Below are 16,433 nucleotides of genomic sequence, written 5' to 3'. Positions count from 1 at the left end.
ACACGGTGCGAAGTGCGGTGTGGGTATCAATGGGATCTTCAGGGACTTCTACGAGGAGCTGTACCGGTCTGAGCCCCCACTGGAAGAGGGAGGGATGGGTCACTTCCTGGACCGGCTGAGGTTTCCGAGGGTGGAGGAGGGGCAGGTAGCGGGGTTGGGGACGCCGATTGGGTTGGAGGAATTGGTCAAAGGGATAGGGAACACACAGGTGGCGAAGGCACCAGGGCCGTGTGGGTTCCCGGTTGAATTTTACAAGAACTATGTAGACCTGCTGGGCCCGCTATTGGTAAGGACTTTCAACGAGGCAAGGGAAGGGGGGGGGGCTCTGCCCCCGGCGATGTCGAGAGCGCTGATTTCCCTGATCCTGAAGCAGGACAAGGATCCCCTACAGTGTGGGTCATATAGGCCGATCTCACTCTTAAATGTAGATGCAAAGTTGCTGGCAAAGATTTTGGGCATGAGGATAGAGGACTGTGTGCCGCAGGTCATACACGAGGATCAGACGGGGTTCGTGAAAGGGAGGCAGTTGAATACTAATGTCCGGATGCTCTTCGATGTTATAATGATGCCAGCGATGGAAGGGGAGGCGGAGATAGTGGCGGCGATGGATGCGGAGAAGGCCTTTGATAGGGTGGAGTGGGGGTACCTGTGGGAGGTGTTGGAAAGGTTTGGGTTCGGGGAGGGGTTTGTCAGGTGGGTGAGGCTGCTGTATGAGGCCCCGATGGCGAGTGTGGCCACGAACAGAAGGAGGTCAGAGTATTTCCGGCTATACCAGGGGACGAGGCAGGGGTGTCCCCTGTCCCCCCTGCTCTTTGCACTGGCAATTGAAGCCCTGGCCATGGCGTTGAGGGAGTCGAGGAACTGGAGGGGGCTGGTGCGGGGTGGGGAGGAGCATCAGGTGTCGCTCTATGCGGATGATTTGCTGCTATATGTGGCGGACCCGGTGGGGGGAATGCCGGAGGTGATGAGAATCCTTAGGGAGTTTGGAGATTTCTCCGGGTACAAGCTTAATATGGGGAAGAGCGAGTTGTTCGTAGTGCATCCGAGAGACCAGGAGAGGGGGATTGGTGAGCTCCCGCTAAAAAGAGCGGAGAGGAGTTTCAGGGAGCTGGGGGGCCCTACATAAGCTTAACTTCATGAGGCTGGTGGAGCAGATGGAGGAGGAGTTTAAGAGGTGGGACGTGCTGCCACTCTCCCTGACGGGTAGGGTGCAGTCAGTTAAAATGTTGGTGCTCCCGAGGTTTTTGTTCCTGTTCCAATGCCTCCCCATCCTGATCCCTAGGGCCTTCTTCAGGCGGGTTAACAGGAGCGTTATGGGGTTTGTGTGGGCGCAGAAGACCCCGAGGGTGAGAAGGGTGTTTCTGGAGTGGTGCAGGGATGGGGGAGGGTTGGCGCTGCCTAACCTCTGTGGGTATTATTGGGCCACCAACGTGGCGATGGTGCGTAAGTGGGTGATGGAGGGGGACGAGGCGGCATGGAAGAGGCTAGAGATGTGTGGGCACGAGCCTGGAGGCGCTGGTGACGACGCCGCTGCCGCTTCCTCCAACGAGGTATACCACGAGCCCGGTGATGGCGGCTACCCTCAAAACTTTGGGCAATAGAGACGTCACAGGGGGGAGGTGGGGGCCTCGGTGTGGTCCCCGATTCGGGGGAACCACCGGTTCGTCCCAGGGAGGATGGACGGAGGGTTTCTGAGCTGGCACAGGGTAGGTATTAGAAGGATGGGGGACCTGTTTGTTGACGGGAAGTTCGCGAGCCTGGGTGAGCTGGAGGAGAGGTTTGTGCTCCCCCCGGGGAACACCTTCAGATATATGCAGGTAAGGGCGTTTGTTCGGCGGCAGGTGGTGGAGTTCCCACTGTTGCTGCCATGCGGGGTCCAGGACAGGGTGCTGTCGGTGTGGGCTGGAGAGGGAAGGATCTCGGCAACGTATCAGGTGATGCAGGAGGAGGAGGCCTCGGTGGAGGAGCTAAAGGGTAAGTGGGAGGCGGAGTTGTGTGAGGAGGTTGGCGAGGGGATGTGGACGGATGCCCTGGGGAGGGTGAACTCTTCCTCCTCTTGCGCAAGGCTCAGCCTCATACAATTTAAGGTGCTGCATAGGGCTCACATGACCGGGGCACGGATAAGCCGGTTCTTTGGGGGCGAGGACAGGTGTGTTAGGTGCTCAGGGAGCCCAGCAAATCACACCCACATGTTCTGGGCTTGCCCAGCGCTGGAGGACTTTTGGAAGGGTGTAACGAGGACGGTGTCGAGGGTGGTAGATTCAAGGGTCAAGCCGGGCTGGGGGCTCGCAATATTTGGGGTGGAAGGATGTGAGGCCCCCAAGTGTGGAATCCTGGATCAGCAATATGGCGGGGTTTATTAAATTGGAGAGGGTGAAATTCCCCTTAAGGGGATCGGTGCAAGGGTTCTTCAGGCGGTGGCAACCGTTCCTAGACTTCCTGCCAGAATGTTAGAAGATGGTCAGCAGCGGCAGCAACCGGGAGTGGGGGGGGTCATTTTTCTTGAGTGGGCGTGTATTTTGGCCTTTGTGTTGATGAAAGCTGTTAATTTATTATTTATGTATATGGAGGGGGGTTCTTTTATTTTCTTTCTGTACTTTGTTGTTGATATTTTGTGAAAATTTGAATAAAATTTTTTTTTTTTCAACTAAAATCTTCTGCACTTCCGGGGTCCGAACCCTGCTATTCCCATCCTATTCATGTATTTGTCAAGATGGCGCTTAAATGTCACTATCGTCCCTGCTTCCACCACCTCCTCCGGCAGCGAGTTCCAGGCACCCACTACCCTCTGTGTAAAATACTTGCCTCGTACATCTCCTCTAAACCTTGCCCCTCGCTCCTTAAACCTATGCCCCCTAGTAATTGACCCCTCTATCCTGGGAAAAAGCCTCTGACTCTGTCTATGCCCCTCATAATTTTGTAGACCTCTATCAGATCGCCCCTCAACCTCCATCGTTCCAGTGAGAACAAACCGAGCTTATTCAACCTCTCCTAATAGCACATGCCCTCCATACCAGGCAACATCCTGGTAAATCTCTTCTGCACCCTCTCTAAAGCCTCCACATCCTTCTGGCAGTGTGGCGACCAGAATTGAACACTATACTCCAAGTGTGGCCTAACTAAGGCTCTATATAGCTGCAACATGACTTGCCAATTTTTATATTCAAAAAAACCCATGTCTGGTTTCAACCTCCCTGCAACCTCTCTCTCCCCCCCGCCCCCCCCCCCCCCCGAGTCATGCATGACCCCACCAGCTCCTCTGTCTTGTCTAACTCTTGCCCCCTCCTCTCGTCAAGCGTGTGCCTTGCAAAGATCTCCCTCACTCTCCTTCCTGCTGGCCTTGCCTGAGCAGCTTTCGTAGTCAGAGCGGCTGCACACACACCTCTCAAAGTTGCGATTAAGTGAATTTTGTCAGGTGCACATCTGTTATATCTGGTCGTGATTCACCGAAGTCCAATTAATAATAATAATAATAATAATATTCGCTTATTGTCACAAGTAGGCTTAAAGTTACTGTGAAAAGCCCCCAGTCACCACATTCCGGCGCCTGTTCGAGAAGGCCGGTACGGGAATTGAACCCGCGCTGCTGGCATTGTTCTGCATTACAAAACAGCAGTTTAGCCCACTGTGCTAAACCAGCCCCGAATTAGCCATCGATGTGGCCATTGGATTTGGAGTGGGGGCGTGATTCCAGCGAGCTGGAATGAGTATTCATGAGATGCAAAGACATGCAAAAGTAATTCCCGACATGGCATAACCCGACCCACACAGAAAATGTGGAAAATTGCAAATCGTTTTCACACCAGCTGGAAACTGACCTTTTGCAGCGCTATGTGTTTTCCAGTCCAACCTACCGTGATGCCTGTTGCTGATGGGAATGGAAAATCCCATCCTGAGTTTTACTACTGGGGCACAGTAGTTCAAAAAATTATATTACCACTCAGTGATGCCATTTTAGTTTCTAACATAAGAAAATTGGCATTTTTATAAAAGAGAAATCATAGTTTTTTTTTTAGAAATTTAGAGTACCCAATTTATTTCTCCAATTAAGGGGCAATTTCGCGTGGCCAATCCACCTAGCCTGCACGTCTTTGGGTTGTGGGGGCGAAACCCACACAAACACGGGGAGAATGTGCAAACTCCACACGGACAGTGACCCAGAGCCAGTATCGAACCTGGGATCTCGGCACCGTGAGGCAGCTGTGCTAACCACTACACCATCATGTTGCCCTGGAAATCATACTTTTATGAGTACATAATGGAGCCTATCCTGTGGATGTGGAATCTTGCTTGATGAGAATATGGATAGGAAAATCAGGGTCAAAATGAGTGCTGGAAAGTTGGGAATACTGACCTGAATGCTTGATTCCCAATCAGAGCTTGGAGCCTAGCCTCACAAAACAGCCTCTACAAAATAGGGAAATACTTGGAATAAAAAATACTTCCCCTAACCAATCCTTCAACTAAAAGAACTTAAAAACTTCGCAACCTAGTAACTCCTAGATATGTGCCTATCATTCTCGACATTGCACTGCAGGCCAAAGTCGTAATGTTGCACAACATTTAACGAAATTAGCAGGAATCAGTGGTTGATGATGCAGCTGGTTATATGCATTGTGTGCAGTGACTTAAACTATAATATCTTGCTAATCATATGATGGTAAATACGTCACAAAGTGTTGTAAGTTGACCCCAGAGAATTACCAACCTGATCATGCTTCTGTTGCATTCTTGAATGAGTCCAATGTCCTGATTTGACCACCCTTCCTGGCAATTAGTTGCAGCGATTGATTGTCCTGCATTTAAAGAAATAAACCCTGCTGTGTGCCCTAAACCTACTCTTTACAATCCTGAACATCTGTCCCCTGATTATCTGCAATCTTTCTCTGCTGTCTTTTCCCAATTGTTCTCAGGAGCAGGTTCATTTACTACCCTTCTCCCTTTGCCCTTAACTGCTGGTTTCATCTTGAACTGCTGTGGTCCTTGTGTTGTTGTCACTCCCTCAGTGGTGGTACGTCGAGAATTCTAGTAACACTGAAGTCAGGATGGTGTGTGTCTTGGAGGGAACTTTGTGACTTGTCATCCTCAATCCTTCAAGTGTACTGAACATCACATTCAAAATTGCCCGTATCCTACTTTGCGCCAAGGCCTCTTTGCCAATCATCCCTGTTTTTATAATTGCCATTGGCTCCAAGTCCCTGAATTCAAAATACCCATTTATGTTTAAATAATTTGATAGAATTTTTTGAAGGTGTAACCAAGAAGGTAGATGAGGGCAGTGCAGTCAACTTTGTTTACATGGACTTTAGCAAGGCCTTTGACAAAGTACCGCATGATAGGTTGTGAAAAAGGTTAAATCTCATGGAATCCGGGGTGAGGTAGCCAATTAGATACGAAATTAGCTTGCCGACATAAGCCAAAGGGTGGTTGTGGAGGGTTGTTTTTCAAAATGGACGCCTGTGACCAGCGGTGTGCCTCATGGATCGGTGCTGGGTCCACTGTTATTTGTTATATATATTAATGGTTTGGATGAGAATGTAGGAGGCATGGTTAGTAAGTTTGCAGATGACACCAAGATTGGTGGCATAGTGGATAGTGAAGAAGGTTACATAAGATTGCAACAGGATCTTGACCAATTGGGCCAGTGTGCCGTTGAATGGCAGATGGAGTTTAATTTGGATAAATGTGAGGTGATGCATTTTGGTAGATCAAATCAGGACAGGACCTACTCAGTTAATGGTAGGGAGTTGGGGTGAGTTACAGAACAAAGAGATCTCAGGGTACAGGTTCATAGCTCCTTGATGGTGGAGCCGCAGATAGACAGGGTGGTGAAGAAGGCATTCAGCATGCTAGGTTTTATTGGTCAGAATATTGAATAGAGGAGTTGGGACGTCTTTTTGAAGTTGTACAAGACATTAGTAAGATGCCTATCGAATAACCGCTTGAAAATTCCTAATCACATGGAATACTGTGTTCAGTTCTGGTCCTCCTATTATAGGAAGGATATTGTTAAACTAGAAAGAGTGCAGAAGGGATTTGCGAGGATGCTACCAGGACATGATGGTCTGAGCTATAAGGAGAGGCTGGATAGGCTGGGACCTTTTTCCCTGGAGCGAAGAAGGCTTAGGGGTGATCTTATAGAGGTCTATAAAATAATGAGAAGCATAGATAAGGAAGATAGTCAACATCTTTTCCCAAAGGTAGAGGAGTCTAGAACTAGAGGGCATAGATTTAAGGTAAGAGGGGAGAGATACAAAAGAGACCCAAGGGGAAATTTCTTCACACAGGGTGGGTATAGAAGGATATGGGTCTGCTTTTTACTTTCGATTTGAGCTGGAAACTGTTTTGTAGCTGAGTTTTAGTTTTGTTTTCAGTTGGAGAGCTACATTCAAACCAAGGAGGTGTATTTGGTCTCTCTCTCTGCATGCTAAAGAATGTCTCCAGATCACTTGATGATTTCAAAGTAATACCTGTTTCTGAATGCAAACCTTTGTTAAAAAGAGTCTTTGACTTATGGATGTTGTTAGGAAAGTTACTACGGGTTACCTATAGAGTACTGTATCTTTGGGGGGGTATGAGTGTTGGTAGTTGATAAGATATTTACTGTGTCTTTATAAAATGTTAACTGGATTCATAGAATAAACATTGTTTTGTTTAAAAATACTTTAGATCTCTGTTGCATCACACCTGTAAAGTGGTCCCTTGTGCTCCCCATAACCAAAATCTATCAAAAGTCGTGGGTCAGGTGAACTCCATGATATGCTTTGGTGTTCTCTAAACCCTGGCCCATAATACCAGCAAGTTCTCAAATTCACTTTGGTCGTAAGAATAGAAACACAGAATATATTTGAAAAGGTGTGAAACTTGTAAATGTCGAAGTTCAGTAGGACTTGGGTATAGAACATAGAACTGTACAGCACAGTACAGGCCCTTCGGCCCACGATGTTATGCCGAACTAGTCTGAAACTAAGATCAAATCAACCTACTCCCAATCATTCTAGTGCACTCCATATGCCTATCCAATAACCGCTTGAAAGCTCCTCAAGTGTCCGACTCCACTACCATAGCTGGGAGTGTGTTCCACACCCTAAACACTCTCTGAGTAAAGAACCTACCTCTGACATCCCTCCTATATCTTCCAACATGAACCTTATAGTTATGCCACCTTGTCACAGCTACATCCACCCGAGGAAAAAGTAACTGAACGTCATCTCTATCTACCCCTCTCATCATCTCATACATCTCAATTAAGTCACCTCATTCTCCTTTGCTCCAATGAGAAAAGCGCTAGCTCCCTCAACCTTTCTTCATAAGATCTATGCTCCAATCCAGGCAGCATCCTGGTAAATCTCCTTTGCACCCTTTCCAATGCTTCCACATCCTTCCTATAATGAGGTGACCAGAACTGCACACAATACTCCAAATGTGGTCTAACCAAGGTCTTGTACAGTTGCAGCACAACCTCATGGCTCTTAAACTCAATCCCCCTGTTAATAAATGCTAACACACTATAGGCTTTCTTCACGGCTCTATCGACTTGGGTGGCAACTTTCAGAGAACTATGGACATGAACTCCGAGATCGCTCTGCTCCTCCACATTCTTTAGAACCCGGCTGTTAACTGTGTAATCCGCATTCAAATTTGTCCTACCAAAATGAATCACCTCACACTTCTCAGGGTTAAACTCCATCTGCCACTTTTCAGCCCAGCTCTGTATCCTATCAATGTCTCTTTGCAGCCTACAACAGCCCTCCACATTATCCACTACTCCACCAATCTTGGTGTCATCAGCAAATTTACTAACCCAACCTTCAACTCCATCATCCAAGTCATTGATAAAAATCACAAATAGCAGAGGACCCAGCACTGATCCCTGTGGTACACCGCTGGTGACTGGGCTCCAGGATGAAAATTTACCATCTACCACCACCCTCTGTCTTCTATGTGATAGCCAGTTACTGATCCAATCGGCCAAATTTCCCTCTATGCCATGCCTCCTTACTTGCTGCATGAGCCGACCATGGGGCACCTTATCAAACGCCTTACCATTATTCCTCACATAAGTGTAAAAAGCCTTGGGGTTTTCCTTGATCCTATCCGCCAAGGACTTCTCATGCCCCCTCCTAGCTCTCCTAAGCCCTTTCTTGAGCTCCTTCCGAGCTATCTTGTATCCCTCAAGTGCCCTAACTGAACCTTGTTTTCTCATCCTTACATAAGCCCCCTTCTTCCTCTTGACAAGAGAAAGACAACTCTTTTGTAAACCATGGTTCCCTCACTCAACCATTTCCTCCCTGCATGACAGGGACATACATATCAAGGACACGCAGTATTTGCTCCTTGAACAAGCTCCACATCTCAATTGTGCCTATCCCTGACAGTTCCTGTTTCCATCTTATGCTCCCCAATTCTTGTCATCGTAATTACCCTTCCCCCAGTTATAAACCTTGCCCTGCCGTATGTTCGTATCCCTCTCCATGGCTATAGTGAAAGTCACCGAATTGTGGTCACTATCTCCAAAGTGCTCTCCCAAAACCAAATCTAATACTTGGCCCTGTTCATTACCCAGTACCAAATGCAATGTGGCCCCGCCTCTTGTCGGTCTATCCACATATTGTGTGAGGAAACCCTCCTGCACACACTGGATAAAAACAGCCCCATCCAAACTATTCGAATTATAGTGGTTCCAATCAATATTTGGAAAGTTAAAGTCACCCATGACAACTACCCTGTGACTACTGCGCCTATCCAAAATCTGCATTGCAATCTTTTCCTCCACATCTCTGTTACTGTTTTTACTGTAGAAAACTCTTACAAGGTATGCTCATACAAGGAACACAGAATGTTAGCATGCAGGTACAACAACCAATTGGGAAGGCAAAGGGGATGCAAGGGGATTGGAGGACAGAAATAAAAAAATCTCACTTCACTTGTACAGGGCTTTGGTGAGACCACGGCTTGAACACCGTGTGCAGTTTTGGTTTACATGTTTAAGGAAGAATATACTTTCATCGAACAACAAATCTTCACAAAGTTGGCCCCTGAGATGAGGGAGTTGTCTTATGATGGAAGGTTCAGCATTTGGAGCTATACTCGCTGGAGTTTAGAAGAATGAGAGGACATCTCATTGAAACCTACAAAATTCTGAATGGCCTCCATAGGGTGGACGCTGAGAGATTGTTTCCACCAGTCAGAGAATCTAAAAATGGAGGCACAGTCTTGGGATAGGGGATCAATTGATTAGGACTGTGATGAGGAGAAATTACTTCACTCAAAGGGCAGTGAATCTTTGGAATTCTCTACCCCAGAGAGTTGTGCATGCTGCATTGTTGGTCACATTTAAGGCTGGGCTAGACAGATTTTTGGTCTCCCAGGGAATCGAGGGATATGAGGAGTGGGCAGGAAAATGAAGTTGAAGCTCGAGATCAGCCAGGCTCATATTGAATGGTAGAGCAGGCTCAGTGGGCAATATTTTTTTTTCATAGAATTTACAGTGCAGAAGGAGGCCATTCGGCCCATCGAGTCTGCACGGGCTCTTTGAAAGAGCACCCTACCCAAGCCCACACCTATATGATCTAGGCCTTTTCCTATTTCTTGTATTCCTTTGTCTTACAGCCACTTAGCACAATTTTTTCCAGGGATTTTAGTTTCAGTGCTTTCAGTGAAATGATGGCACCCAGGTTGCAAACCTGGGGCGAAATTCTCCGTTATCGGCGGAAAGTCCGCCAATAGGCGCAAAAAACGGCGCAAATCCGACTTGCGTCACGTCGGAAAAATGGGTCAATAGTCTCCGGCCCGAAATGGGCTAGCAGCGACGTAACGGGATCCGCGCTTGCGCAGTGGTTCACACCGTGCAGCGTCATACGCGCTGCATGGCGTGACGGCTCATAAGGCCGCGCTGCTCCCCCCCCACCCGACCGGAACACCCGACCGCAACACCCGACTGGAGGGCTGGCCGTCGCTCAGCCCCGAGGTTCGAGTCACGCGATGTGGAGGCGCTCCTGGACGCGGTGGAGCAGAGGAGGGACGCCCTGTATCCCGGGCACGGCCGCAGAGTTGCCCCACGCCACAGCCGGCGTCTGTGGAGGAAAGTGGCAGAGGCCGTCACCGCTGTGGCCCTGACACCACGGACAGGCACCCAGTGCCACAAGAAGGTGAACGACCTCGTCAGAGCAGGCAGGGTGAGCCTCCCCATAACCCCCCCTCCCCCATATCCCCCCCTCCCCCATATCCCCCCCTCCCCCATATCCCCATATCCCCCCTCCCCCATATCCCCCCTCCCCATATCCTCCATATCCCCCCTCCCCCATTTCCCCCCCTCCCCCATTTCCCCCCCTCCCCCATATCCCCCATAATCCCCCCTCCCCCATATCCCCCCCTCCCCCATATCCCCAAGTGAATCCAGCCCTAACCTTAACCTCTGCAATGCACGCGCAACCGATGGCGTGCATTCATATACCTGCCTAACACTGTTGCCTTTTACCCCTGCCCCCCCCCCCCCACAGGAGAAGCGCGCACACAACAATAGGGAGCATGTGAGGACTGGAGGAGGGCCCGCTGATGAGAGGCCACTGACCGTACACGAGGAAAGGGCCCTGGAACTGGCTGGCGGACCTGAGGACCGGGAGGTTGCTGATGCAGAGGTCGGGGGCGTACTAGTGAGTGAGCCACCGACAGCCCGTCCCCATATCCCCCCTCCCCTATATCCCCCTCCCCCGTATCACCTGATCACTGCCTGATGTCTAACCATGCATGCTTCATTGTGTATCGCAGGACCAAACGTCCAGGCACCCATCCCCGCAGATGCCCCTCGGAGACCACAGGAGACGGAGAGACCCGCACCCTCAAGCATGCGACGCCCGCAGGATGCCCCTCGGAGACCACAGGAGACGGAGAGACCCGCACCCTCCAGCATGCGACGCCCGCAGGATGCCCCTCGGAGACCACGGGAGACAGAGAGACCCGGACCCTCCAGCATGCGACGCCCGCAGGATGCCCCTCGGAGACCACAGGAGACGGAGAGACCCGCACCCTCCAGCATGCGACGCCCGCAGGATGCCCCTCGGAGACCACAGGAGACGGAGAGACCCGCACCCTCCAGCATGCGACGCCCGCAGGATGCCCCTCGCACACCACGGGAGACGGAGAGACCGGGAGCAACAGGGAGACGACACCCCCGTCACGTGCGGGAGCGACCACCCAGCGACGAGGGCGGCAGCCACAGGCCCCCGTCACATCCGAGCCAGGACACCACTACCCAGGACACCACTACCCAGGACACCACTACCCAGGACACCACTACCCAGGACACCACTACCCAGGACACCCCTACCCGGGACAGCACTACCCAGGACACCCCTACCCGGGACAGCACTACCCAGGAAGACAAAATACCGGACAGTGACTCAGAGTGGATGGGTGGAGACGAACCCCCACCCCTAAGTGCCATGGACTCAGAGTGGGACGAAGAGCACGACACAACGCCACTGCTGTCACCAACACCCTCCACCATCGCAGAAACACTCACCACGGTTGGGCACTTTAGTGATGAGGCGTCTGGTACACTCACTGGTGCGCACAACACAGCCGTCACGGTACAGCAGGTGGAGGTAGGAGCAGCAGAGGGACCGGGCGGTCGGAGGGCAGCCCAGCCCAAGCGAACATCTGCCGCCCAGATGGATCCCGGGTTCCTGCAGTTACCACACCCACACATAGATCCGATGCAACCACCGACCCGGAGACGAGCGAAGAGGGTGACGGGCGGCTTGCGGCGGCTGCGGTCGCAGGTGGAGGAGTCCACCCGCGTCCAGGAGCTGGGAGTGGTGCCGGTCATGCGTGCCACCCAGGCTGACACCGCACGGGTGGCGTCCGTGGTGGAGGCAATGGGTGCGACGGTGTCAGACATGGGGAACGGTTTGCGAGGCCTGGGGCCTTCCGTGCAGGCGGCGTCTGTGGCCCAGGAAATGGCTGCCCTCTCACAGGAGGCCATGAGCCAGTGCCAGCGCCAGATGGCAGAGGCGCTCAACGCCATAGCCCAGTCTCTGCAGGCCATGGCCCAGCCTCAGCAGGCCATGGCCCAGTCTCTGCAGGCCATCGCTGAGGGCATCGGCGCCAGTGGCCATGTGCGAGCCGGCGTCGCACTGTCACAGACAGGGTTTGCCAACCCCCTGGGCTCCATGGCTGCAAACCTGCAGACCCCTGTCGATACCAGCACGGGCCTCCAGGACTGGCAGCGCCAGATGTCGGGGGGGCGTCGGATGGCCAGTCCGTTCGCATCCCCCACCCATGTAGAGGCCTGGGGGTCATCGGGCACCCCGAGGGAGGAGGAGGTGGTGTGGTCCGTCCCGGCTCCCTCTGTAGGGGAGATCCCGGTACACTGCGACACCTCGGACTCCCCCCCTTCCGTCCCAGGTGCATTGGGTGGGCAACGGGCAGGACAGGCTGGCAGCTCGCCATCCCAGTCGCCCGGGCCGCAGCCTGGCCCATCTAGGCCAGGACGCCCCAGGAAACGGCCGCCAAAGGGATCCAGTGTCAGAGGGCAGGAATCACAGGAGTCCACCTCCAGTTCTGCTGTACCGTCTGGGGAACCACGTAGACGTAGTCAAAGGGCCCGTAAGGCCAAACAATTAGACACTGAGTAAGTTGGCACGGGTGCAGGGCACAGATGAGTTTTAGGGGCTAGGGCACGTGCATGAACTCCTTTGGTTATTAAAGTCAATGTTACACCTACCGAAGCTGCCTTTGTGCTCTGTCCAAAGTGTGCGGGGGTGTCATGTACGTTGAGCGCAAGTGTGTGTGTGAGGGGTGGTCTTACCTCAGACCCAGGTGAGTCTGCCCCCTTCCCCCTGTGCCGCCATCAACATCCCCCGGGCAGAGGACGGGACCGTGCGCTGCAGTGTCACAGCCGCATGCAGGGATGGTCCGGGTGGATGGTGGTACTGTGGCCATGGGTCAGACATAGTCCAACGATGTAGAGCCAGGAGCTCATCGCAGGGCGGGTTGTCATCATCCTCCATGGCCTGCGATAGACACGCGTCCACCCGCAACTGTGTGAGCCCGGCCCGTTGTGCCGCAGGTGGATCAGCAATGGGGGGGGGGTGTGCATGCGGGTGGGGTGGGTGGGGTTGGGGAAGGGAGTGAGGGTGCTGGGTGGGTGGATGGGTGGGGGGTGTGGGTGGTCGGCTGTTGCCATGGTGTGCGGTCTGTGGCCATACTACCCGATTCCCACGCCCATCTAGTCAGTGAAGCGGGCATCTATCAGTCTGTCCCGTGCCCACTGGGCCAGCCGGTAACGGTGGACAGCCACCCGCCTGTGTCTACCCCGTCTGCCCTGACCATTGCCCCCATCCCCCTCATCTGGGGAGGACTGGGCCTCTTCCTGCTGCTCCTCCACTCCGCCCTCCTCTGCCTGCGGCACATCGCCCCTCTGCTGGGCTATGTTGTGCAGGACGCAGCACACCACAATGATGCGGCCGACCCTATCTGACCGATACTGGAGGGCGCCCCCAGAGAGGTCCAGGCACCTGAAACGCATCTTCAGCACGCCAAAGCACCTCTCGATCACTCCCCTTGTCGCTACATGGGCATCATTGTAGCGGTTCTCCGCCTCATTGCGTGGCCTCCGTATAGGCGTCATCAGCCACGATCGCAATGGGTAGCCCCTGTCGCCCAGCAACCAGCCCCTCAGCCGGGGATGGCGTCCCTCGTACATGCCGGGGATGGATGACCGCGACAACACGAATGAGTCGTGTACACTGCCTGGGTGACGGGCGCAGACGTGCAGGATCATCATGCGGTGGTCGCAGACCACCTGTACGTTCATCGAATAGGTCCCCTTCCTATTAGTGAACACGGCCCTGTTATCTGCAGGTGGCCGCACGGCGACGTGCATCCCATCGATCGCGCCCTGGACCATGGGGAACCCGGCCACGGCAGAGAAGCCCACGGCCCGGGCATCTTGGCTGGCCCGGTCCACGGGGAAGCGGATGTAGCGGTGCGCCATGGCATATAGGGCATCTGTCACTGCCCGGATGCACAGGTGCACCGATGTCTGCGATATGCCGGACAGGTCCCCACTCAGTGCCTGGAATGACCCCGTTGCATAAAAGTTCAGGGCCACCGTAACCTTGACGGACACGGGGAGAGGGTGTCCCCCGCCAGTGCCACGCGGTGACAGGTGTGCCAGCAGGTGGCAGATGTGTGCCACGGTTTCCCGGCTCATCCGGAGTCTCCTCCTGCATTCCCGGTCCGTGAGGTCCTGGTATGACTGCCGGGGCCGGTACACACGGGGCGCCCTCGGGTGCCTCCGTTGCCGTGGGGCCGCGACGTCCTCTTCCCCCTCCTCGTCCTGTCGGTCAGGTGTCCCTCCAGCCTGGGCGGCTGCCGCCTGCCCCTCTGCGGCAGCCTGCGCCGCCTCTCTGGCACGCTCCTCCTCCTCCTCCTCCTCCTCATCCAGTGCAACATAGACATGAGCGCCTGCCACCACAGCGGCCAACATCGCTGGATGATCTGAAAACATGACGGCCTGGTGGGGGGGAGGGGAACAACGACATGTCATCATTGCCCATATCCCCTCCTCCCCCCAGCCAGGTGGCATGGACCGCATGGGTCCAACTGTTGGAAGCTGGCACCTGGCCAGGTGGACCAACTCACTTGCCCTCCCATCCCCCTCCTCGGCACGGACCCCCCCCCCCAACCTCCACCCCAGCACGGACCCCCCCCCAACCTCCAACCCAGCACGGACCCCCCCCCCCCCCAACCTCCACCCCAGCACGGACCACCCCCCAACCCCCAACCTCCACCCCAGCACGGACCCAACCCCCAACCTCCACCCCGGCACGGCACGGACCCCCCCCAACCTCCACCCCAGCACGGACCCCCCCCAACCTCCACCCCAGGACGGACCCCCCCCCCAACCCCCAGCCTCCACCCCGGCACGGCACGGACCCCCCCCAACCTCCACCCCAGCACGGACCCAACCCCCAACCTCCACCCCAGCACGGACCCCCCCCCAACCTCCACCCCGGCACGGACTCCCCCCCAACCCCCAACCTCCACCCCGGCACGGCACGGACCCCCCCCAACCTCCACCCCAGCAGGGACCCCCCCCAACCTCCACCCCAGCACGGACCCCCCCCCCAACCCCCAAACTCCACCCCGGCACGGCACGGACCCCCCCCAACCTCCACCCCAGCACGGACCCCCCCAACCCCCAACCTCCACCCCAGCACGGCCCCCCCCCCAACCTCCACCCCGGCTCGGACCCCCCCCAACCTCCACCCCGGCACGGCACGGACCCCCCCCCAACCTCCACCCCAGCACGGACCCCCCCCAACCTCCACCCCAGCACGGACCCCCCCCCAAACTCCACCCCGGCACGGCACGGACCCCCCCCCAACCTCCACCCCAGCACGGACCCCCCCAACCCCCAACCTCCACCCCAGCACGGCCCCCCCCCAACCTCCACCCCGGCACGGACCCCCCCCCAACCTCCACCCCGGCACGGCACGGACCACCCCCAACCTCCACCCCAGCACGGACCCCCCCCCCGGCACGGACCCCCCCCTCCCAACCTCCACCCCGGCACGGACCCCCTCCCGGCACTCCCCCGGAGCCCAGCCTACTCTAACCACCCCCCCCCCCCCCCCGCCGCACACACACACACACAACCCGAGACACACCTCTCCTCATGCAATCAGACTGCGGCCACGCCATTGCCTGCCCAGAGCCAACCCCCCCAGGCCGTCATTCACCTCCACGCTGGTCGGCGTGAGCCTGGAGCACCGGGTCACGTCGATGAAAAGGAGGTTTGATTCACGTCGACGTGAACGGTCATCACGTCAACGGGACTTCGGCCCATCCGGAAGGGAGAATATCGGCAGGCCGAAAATCGGCTGCCTTGCGCAGACCCGTGACATTCTCCGCGGCAGCGGCGCCATTAACGCCCCGCCGACTTTTCTCCCTTCGGAGACTTCGGCAACCGGCGGGGGCGGGATTCACGGCGGCCAACGGCCATTCTCCGACCCTCTGGGGGGTCGGAGAATGACGCCCCTGGTTCCCATAGGGAACTAACTTTTTAAGAATAGAACAGAGCATAATTAATCACATTTTCAAATTAATATTGGTAATCGGCTAGCTGTCACACCCAATGACTGGCACGTGGCAATTCTCCATTTAAAAAGTGCAACTAGTCCAAATGTTGGAATGAACCACTTAGTCTTTTTGTGTTATATGTTTCTGAATTTAAAAGTCCAAAGTGGTACGGAATCATGTGCAGTTTACTGTTATCAATAACCATTGCTATTGGCTGCAATGAAAAGTTTCCATTTACATGACTTGAAAACGTAATGTACAAAGTGGGGGTTTGTCACTCTCGTTTGATCTCTAAACACTAAATGCCAGATTCAGATTTTCACTGCATCACTTCCCTTTTTCTC

General features: G+C 54.5%; 1 protein-coding gene across 3 annotated transcripts in view; it reads left to right on the top strand.

Moving 5' to 3' along the window:
• abcc4 (ATP binding cassette subfamily C member 4 (PEL blood group)) overlaps positions 1-16,433 on the top strand; it is a 742,685-nt gene that overhangs the window by 662,951 nt on the left and 63,301 nt on the right. The window lies entirely within an intron of this gene.

Source organism: Scyliorhinus torazame, chromosome 15 (genome assembly GCF_047496885.1).
Source record: "Scyliorhinus torazame isolate Kashiwa2021f chromosome 15, sScyTor2.1, whole genome shotgun sequence".
NCBI classification, from domain to species: domain Eukaryota; kingdom Metazoa; phylum Chordata; class Chondrichthyes; order Carcharhiniformes; family Scyliorhinidae; genus Scyliorhinus; species Scyliorhinus torazame.
Note: the sequence above shows the minus strand (reverse complement) of the source record. Positions and strands in the feature narration are given on the sequence as shown.